Here is a 9,455-nt window from a genome sequence, read left to right as displayed (position 1 = left end):
CATATACATATACACACACACACACACACACACACACACACAGAGAGAGATTAGATGTCTCGCTACAACATATTAAATCAATAAATGCAAAGCATCAAACCAATAACAATCCCTCCTGTGCGTGTTTCATTCTCTCACAGCCTCATCTGATTGACTCCAAACCCATTACAGATCTTACATTTTGAGAATGAGAACAGAAATGAAAACAAAAAGCAATTAAAATATCTGCAAGTAATCATCCTCACACAGATTCACTCTCACGTTACAACAAGAGTCATTTCAGCTCTAATTAATTAGACAGCACAGATAAGAAGTGAAGATAATGACAGGAGTAATGATGCTGAAAATTCAGCTTTGATCACAGAAATAAATTATATTTTAAAATATATTACAATAGAAAACAGTCATTTTAAATTGTAATACTATTTCATAATATTTCTGTTTTTTTCTATATTTTTGATTACATAAAAACAGCATTGAAGAGACTTCTTTCAAAGTCATTTAACACTAGAACCGCCAGGGGTCGCTGTATACCTAAAAGCGCCAGCGGGTAAATTTTACCCACGCACATGACAGCTGTTTTTGAATGGCTAAAGAACATATTATTTCACTTTTCAGAACGGTCAATATTAAGCTAAACAAGCCTGCACTGACAACGAGAATTAGAAGGAAGTAAATACATATTTGGGTGGTGTAACAGGCTATTATAATACAATGTCATTAATCAATATATTAAGATAACCTATGTTATTTAAATTACTAAAATAGCCTATCACCATCAGACTCTCCATCGCTCATGGCATTTAGTGCTTCTTATACCTCTTCAGCATTCATAAATCTCCTTCTTTTACTCATTTTGTCTTTATTTGTGAAACTGATAACCGCTAATTCAGTGAGTGAAAGGCGTTGCCTAGCAATGTACAATGTTAAAACATAAGCGGCACGAAAATGACAGCGTGAACATACAGGCATTATATAGAGGGTAAATTTGACCATTGTAAAAATCGACGCGTTTCAGAAAGGCGGGGCATAGAGGAGAAACAATAATGTACAGTATGTGGAAAATAATGTGTTTTTTTAACCTTAAACCGCATAAACACATTTCATTACACCAAATACACAAAATAATTTTCTTTTTAGCAACATCACATGACCCCTTTAAAAACAGCCACGGGTAAAATTTACCCCGTGGCGGTTCTAGTGTTAAAAATCTTACAGACCCCATATATTTTGAATTAGATTTTATTTTCATATTTTGTTTAATTTTAATTTTATTTCAAGTTTTAGTAATTTTGACGTTTTTATTTTTTATTGGGGTTTTTTTATGTCTACATCTTTTTTATTCAGTTTTAGTTTTTAGTCTTATTTTATTAATTTTCAGTTATTTTAGTACTTCAACTTAGTGTGCGTGTTTATGTGATTTATGAGGACACAAATTCGCATAATGACGGGTATGACAGACGTATTACAATGTGAATGTGGTTTATGAGGATGTCCCCGTAATTCAAAAGGCTTAAAAAAACACTAAATGGTGTTTTTTTGAAAATCAAAAAAATTTCCTTTGAGTGGTGTTTAGGTGTAGGGTTGGTGTTGTCCCTGTAAACCATAAAAACCAACGCGAGTGTGTGTGTGTGTGTCGAACCTCACGGTAGTTTTCTCACCCCACGATCTGACTGGCGAGTCCCAGGAGCTCCTGAGATGGATCCGCGCCGGCAGAGATGATCAGTAAGACAGGCTCAGACTCTCTCCACACAGACTCTTAAGATTCAGCGGAGGAGGAGACAGTTCCCTCATCCCTGCACACACACACACACACACACGTTAGTTCACAGACAGACTGACAAACTGAAGCAGACAGACATGTTGTCATCTAGGTAACTCAGATACAGACAGACAGGTACATGGTACTTTATTGATTTGCATCATCTGTCAGATGACACTGTACACAGATGATATTCAGATGTATCTTCAGTACTCGGTAAGATCCAGCTCTCCTCTCCACACGACTGTGAGCTTCTGCAGGGTTTCCACAAGAACAATTATCCAGCCCAGTGTGAGTTATTTATACAGCACATTTCACGCTCACTGGTGAGTCAAAGACTTTTACACAGCCATCATAAAGAAAAAGAAAAAGAAAGGGGAAAAAAGGAAATAAAAATAATAGAATTTTAATAATAGTTTAAGAACGAAGAATAAAATATTAAATGCAAGATTCATTTTATTAATTATTGAATTTTATTTTTTTATTACTTATTTTAATTATTTATTTTATTCTTACAACATATCAATGTTGTCATCACTGTTAAACAAAACTGAAAATATAGAAAATTATTTTTGGTTATTGAAACCTGAAATAAATTAAAATTTAAATAAAAGATTTTTTAAAAAATCTCACCATAATACATTTTTAATAAAAATTAGAAATGTTGACTTGGCAACAAATTGAAATGTTGAAGTACTAAAATTACTAAAATAAATTAAATGAAAATACAACAAAATTACTAAAACTTAAAGTAAGATTAAAATGAAAAGTGAAAATATAAAAATGAAATCCAATTCAAAACATTAATAAATATTAGTATAATAAATAGCGTTTATTAATATTATTCATTAGAATCTATTTAGGCAGCCATTCCAACTTAAAAAGGGATTCAAATGGATAAAATGTTTATCTGTTTCCCTTTCTCTGTAAATCAGCACCCATCACAGACATTGGTTCTTTTATATAAAGATAACGACAATGACCACAGTCTAAGCCAAACTCCAAGAGAACACTTTTAGAGAGAAAAAATTCTCTCTTTTCCCATTTTTCTAAAATTACAGTCTAACCCAACCCTGAGAGAAAACTTTTTTTATTAAAAAAATTATTAATTATGAATCATTTTTAATCACAGTCTAAACCAAACCGAGAGAACATAACAAAATATATATAAAAAGTAACTTTTTAAGTCTAACCCAACCCCTGAGAGAATTTTTATAGAAAAAAAATGTAATTAATTTTTTTTAACTAACTTTTCCTAATACAGTCTAACCCCTCCCTGAGAACAAAGATTAAAAAAAAAACCCTGAACCCTGAGAGAACACTTTTTAGAGAAAACAAAATATATTTTGTTTAATTATGAATAATTTTTCAAAATGAGGACATTCCCTCATAACTTCTCAAGACAATTTTGTTTGCAAACTACAGCTATGCACACACGCACACACACACACAATGCGGCACATCGTTGTCATTCTAGTCGAGCTCTGCACTCTTGAGAGCGACCGAATATCTTCAAGCGACCTTACATTTCATTTCCATAGCAACCACGAGAACAGGCCAGCACACAGCTATTCTACTCCGCAGAGCAGGTTTAACCTGTCTCAGACAGCGGGTCCGGCCCGTAACAGCCGTTAAATGACTCTGCAGTTTAGCGTCACTTGTAAGCGGATTAGAAACAAAGATCCATTAGCATTTTGAGTTAGCGTACACACAGTGACTCAGCGTCAGACATCAAACTCTCTCTCTCTCTCTCTGAGGAACACCGTTAAGACTCTGGAAAGCATCCGAAAGTCTTTCAACTGGATCCAACGTGAACAACCGCCAAACAGCCAATGAGAGTGAAAGTTGGCCTTAGTGAGTAAATAAAAGCGGAGGTAGCGGCCAGTTGGAACGGCAGCATAAGAAGAGCGTGACCTTCAGTGACGCCAGCCAATACATCACAGAGATACAGCAGACTGAAGAAAAGATCAGAGACTGAAAATACAAGCTCAAGCGCTCTCATTATCACCAATGAAGCCGTCTGTCTGCTCGAAAATACCCCGGTATTACTGCTACTGCAGAATCACTGCTGTGAAAATGAAGGAAGATGAAATTAGAAATTGTAAGAAGTTACTCAGGTAACACTTCACAAGGAGATTCAAAATAAAATAAAATAAAAGATAGCTATAAAATAAAAGTTTATAAAACATGCTCAAATTAGATTCCTCAAAATAAAATAAAATACATACGTTAATTTAATAAAAAAGAAAAGAAAGTTTAAAAGTTTTTCAAGTTTAAAATATTGGCAGATGAATTGGTCTGTCTGGTATAACTGTACTTACAGTATTATCTTAAAGTGATGAATAAATAAATAAATACATTTCTTGAAATGTTAAATGTTATAATAAGGTTTATAAAAAAAGTTTATAAAACATGCTCAAATTAGATTCCTCAAAATAAAATAAAATACATACGTTAATTTAATAAAAAAGAAAAGAAAGTTTAAAAGTTTTTCAAGTTTAAAATATTGGCAGATGAATTGGTCTGTCTGGTATAACTGTACTTACAGTATTATCTTAAAGTGATGAATAAATAAATAAATAAATTTCTTGAAATGTTAAAATGTTATAATAAGGTTTATAAAAAAAATTTAAACATGAAATGTTAAATGTTACAAATTAGGTTCCAAATAAATGAGAAAAATTCTAAAATAAAATAATGTTATTTATGCATCTTTAAATGGTAAGTGTTTTAATGAGGCTCATAATAAAATAATAAAATAAATGTATACAATTAAATTAAAATAAAATAAAAAACATAAATTGTTATTTCATAAAACCTGAAATGTTAAAGGGGTCATATGATGCGATTTCAAGTTTTCCTTTCTCTTTGGAGTGTTACAAGCTGATTGTGCATAGATAAGATTCCTGAAGTTGCAAAGACTAAAGTCTCAAAACCAAAGAGATATTCTTTATCAAAGTTAAGACTCTGCCACGCCCCCCTAAAACGGCTCGTTCTAACACGCCCCACATATCTACCTCACTATGTGGAAATATTAGCATAATGCAGCCCAAATGTGCACGCAAAGAAAGAAGGCGTGGTTTCAGTAACCGCAGTTAGTGTTGAAGCAGCCATGTCAGGGAGAAGCTGTGTGTTTCTAGGCGAAAGCAAAACCACTTTATTTGGCCTTCCGAAAGTAGATGCATTAAGATTACTTACAACAGAACAGCAATGCATTTTATGGACGACCGTTTCATGAACCTAGGAGAGGAGGTAATTCTGACTTTGCTATGACAATCTGGCGCTTCTGAATCAGCGACTGTAAGTATGTTTTGTTATTAGTTTAAGTATTTGCTATTGACTGTTCAAATGCGGAGTTTTGCGCATCATGTGTGTGTGCGTGCACGCGCGCGTGTGTGAGAGAGAGACAGGGTCACATCACAGTGGAGTCAGCTGTCTTAACCGTGGCTTGTGTACTGCAAACACATACCAGCTTCATCACTGTGTCTGTCACGCGACTCTGTTCCCCTTTCGGGCTCGAACTGATGGTAAAACTAATGACATTATTTACTGTCTTTACATTTATTTTGAAAGATGAAGCTCGCGATTATGGTAAGGGGCGTTACATTTCCGACGAGTGCTTGCGGTGTTCGGCCAATCACAATGCACTGGGTCAGCTGGCCAATCAGAGCAGACTGCGCTTGTCGGAAGGAGGGACTTTGTAGAAAACGAAGCGTTTGAGAGAGGCGGGGCATAGAGGACCTACAATAATGTACAGTATTTGAAAAATAATGTGTTTTTTGAACATTAAAGCATGTCAACATATTCTGTTTCACCAAATACACAAAATAATGATCTTTAAAAAAGCATCATATGACCCCTTTAAATGTTACTAAAACTTGACATTTAAATAAAAAAATTAATATATAAAAATAAAAGATAATTCAAAATGTTACTAAATAAATACTTTAATGGTATTTATTAATAGTATTTATTACAATTGATTAACAAGTCTCAGACAGCCAGTCCAGCCCATTAAATTGACTATTAAAGCTGAATTTAATTAAAAAATTTATCAAAATTGATAAAAACGGAAAGAAAAATTCATTAAGCATCGTATAAATGAGCTTCAGCATTCCCTGGTTTGCCCTAATATGGTAGGAGGAGCAGTCACATGACATTTCCGGCTCAGGTGATTGGCCGCTAAGAGTTAACAGATCTCTCTCCGGGTTCAGTATATCAGAACTCTGAGGGCATAAAGTTCAAGTCAGACCCTTCAAAGCGCAGAGGTTTCCTCCCGCAGGAGTCTGTCGTGACTCATGTTTAGAGTCAGAGTAATTCTTCAGGACACGCCGGTGCCATGGGAAAAGGTCTTCTGCTAGTCAGGACGTATTTAAAGATTTACTGAGTTCTGCTTTAATTCCTAATGATGCGGCATTAGAGCTAATGGAGGCAGAACGGACATTACTATTTATGAGGAATGTTATTATTTATTTTACGGATATAATAGTTATAGCATTAGCATAACCCACAAAACCCATTTGAAAATAAAATAAAAAAAATAACTGGTATCATTTGAAATGTTAAATGCTATAAGGTTAATAAAAAACAAAATATAATATTAAATATTAAATGTTATAATATGGTTCATAATAAAAAAAGAAATAGAAATAAAATAAAATGTGTTAATTTATATTTATAACAACTTGAAATATTAAATGTTAAAATATGGTTCAAAATCAAACAGAAATAAAATGTGTTAATTAAAAAAAATAAAATAAGCGTTATTAATAGTATCAGTGTAACCCTATGAACCAATTCAACTGTACAGTAAATACAAATACATTCAATATAGTATATAAAATAATAAAATATTAATTTATGTTCATTAACATGAAATGTTAAATGTTATAATAAGGTTCATAATAAAAAAATAAAAATAAATATTTACAATTCAATATGTTAAATGTTATAATATGGTTCAAAATCATTTAAAATAAAATAAATTAAGGTTTATTTACTTCCATAGAACAATTACCACCAGAAGTTTAACTAGAAAGAAAAACTATTTTTCCCCCTTTTATAGTGGCTCAGATGTATTAAAGATTTAGCCAGTTCTGCTTCAGTTCTGTTAATGGCAGTGGAACAAACATTACTATTCATGAGGAATGTTATTTATTTTAGTGTGGTATTATTGCATCAGCGTGACCCTCTGAACTCATCCCATCAAACCATCTACAGTCTGTGTGCGAGAAAAGAGTGAACGGAGTGACGCAGCGTCTTCAGACAAGCTGCTCTTCACATTTACAGCTCATATACTGTGAGTCAAAACGCAGAAAAATAGTGAACAGGTAGAAAAAGAGAAAAAAAGACAAAAACAGACGATAGAGGGACAGAAGGACCCCTGTGTGAAGGGTAATTGACACCGTAAGGTGTTTCGAACACTGAAGAACGTCCTGTGTGTGTGTGTGTGTGTGTGTGTGTGTGTGAGAGCCTCGAGGGAGATGGACTCAGTGTGTGTGTGTGTGTGTGTGTGTGTGTGTGTCGTCTTTGACCCGGACATGTCGAGCCTCTGCCGGCTCTTCAGGAGAAACTGTGTGTCTGTGTTGTTTACGGGAAAATCTACAGTTCTGATTATCTCCACGGAAGCGAGACGGCGTCCACTGGAAAACCATCAGGAGATCTGCCAGCCTCCATCACACACACACACACAACCAGCATTCCCCATCAAACACTGAGATCCAGCCAAGTAGAACTATTAGAAACTCATGCTAACTTATTCTACAATCCAGAGGCAGTTCTTAAAGGGTTAGTTCACCCAAAAATGAAAATTGGATGTTTATCTGCTTACCCCCAGGGCATCCAAGATGTAGGTGACTTTGTTTCTTCAGTAGAACACATATGATGATTTTTAAGTCCAACCGTTGCAGTCTATCAGTCGTATAATGCATGGCAATGAAAACAAAATCTATGAGAGTAAAACAAACATGCACAGACAAATCCAAATTAAACCCTACGGCTCGTGACGACACATTGATGTCCTAAGACAAACTAAAATTACACTAAAAACAACTAAATTACAAAAAAAGCACAACAAAATTTCCAAAACTTTAACTAAAATTAAAATAAAAAACTAAATATGGAATTAAAACTGAATCAAAAATACAGTAAAGAGTAATAGTATGAAATATTATTATAATTCAAAATAACTGTTGTCTATATGAATATATGTCAAAATGTAATTTATTTCTGTGATCAGATCATCAGATCAGTGTCACATGATCTTCAGAAATCATTCTAATATGCTGATTTGCTGCTCAAGAAGCATTTCTGATTATTATCAATGTTGAAAACAGTTGTGCTGACGAGTATTTTTGTGAAACTGTGGTACATTTTATTTGTCAGGATTCTTTGATGAACAGAAAGTTCAAAAGAACAGCATTTATTTGAAATAGAAATCTTTTGTAACATTATAAATGCCTTTGCTGTCACTTTTGATCAATTTAACGAATCCTTACTGACGCATTAGTAGTGCATATCAACAGTAGAACACAAAAAGTGAATTCTATCAACGTTTTCACAAACTGTAGTCATTTTGACTAGTAGTTTCTATTTAACTCTGAATATTCCTTGCGAGGGGAATGGGGCGAGTTACATTGAATGTGCTCTGCATTTTCCAGTGAAAAGCGCTCGTATGCAGGCAGTTGAAGCAATGAGGTTTGCTCTGGCATCATTACCGCGGTCAGCTACATCAAACTGAGACCGCAGACAGCCCGACTCTTGTCAGCACCGATCGCTTAACAGTTAAAAATATATCGCAGGCCCTCTTTCCTCATCTCGTTCTTGTCCTCCTCCTCTCTTCCTCCACTAAAATCAATAGTGTTTGGAAAAATGAATTATAGCGTACACTGGAAACACTAATCACTGACTAACCGATGGTTCACCCTTGGACTAAATGTCTTGCATACTAAACCACAGTAGCTGGCAAACAAGCCATTTTATTTGCTAATTAGGCAATTAATTTTACTGAATGTGGCTGCAGAAGTGCTGGTGATGGCAAAACTGCTGTATTATCAGTAATGAAACCCGTGCATGTGTGTGTGTGTGTGTGTGTGTGTGTGTGTAAGAAAGAGAGAAAGGTAGAGAGGGAGACGGTGGGAGTGTTTGGAACGAGGGCTGCTGTTCACACTGATGATTTGTGAGCTCAAAGCGCTGCTGTTTCCAGGTTACACATCACCCACCATGAACCCCAAACACAGTGTTTATGCCAGCTGTCTGAGGGTTTGGGTAACATCCACTGAAAAACAAAGGGTCCACAAGTTTCACCAGAAGCAAGGTCAAAAATGTACACACCTGACAATGATAAAAAATATTAGATTTCTTTAACATAAAAAATATATATAAACCATGTCATATGTAATTTATTTTTATTACAGAAAAATATTACAAAATAAATAAATTAGAAAATACCACATAATATGAAACTATTTATATTTACTAATTATACATACAAATTATATAAACCATGTCATAAGTATTATGAAGTTATGAAGTATATGAAATTGCACTGTTTTTAAAAATGTAAAAAAATAACATATACATACACAAATTAAGTCATAAATAAAATGAAATACATACTTTGCATTTCACTCTCTCTCAATATATATATATATATATATATATATAAATAATAATTTTTACAGAAAATATTATA

At 33.9% G+C, this 9,455-nt stretch overlaps 1 pseudogene; it reads right to left on the bottom strand.

Annotated features, from left to right (window-relative positions):
• LOC107756205 (cytoplasmic dynein 2 heavy chain 1-like) overlaps positions 1–9,455 on the bottom strand; it is a 41,809-nt pseudogene that overhangs the window by 22,921 nt on the left and 9,433 nt on the right.

Source organism: Sinocyclocheilus rhinocerous, unplaced genomic scaffold (genome assembly GCF_001515625.1).
Source record: "Sinocyclocheilus rhinocerous isolate Xijiao unplaced genomic scaffold, SAMN03320098_v1.1 scaffold592, whole genome shotgun sequence".
Lineage (NCBI taxonomy): Eukaryota > Metazoa > Chordata > Actinopteri > Cypriniformes > Cyprinidae > Sinocyclocheilus > Sinocyclocheilus rhinocerous.
The sequence above is the reverse complement of the archived record's forward strand: the minus strand, read 5'-3'. Positions and strand labels throughout refer to the sequence as shown.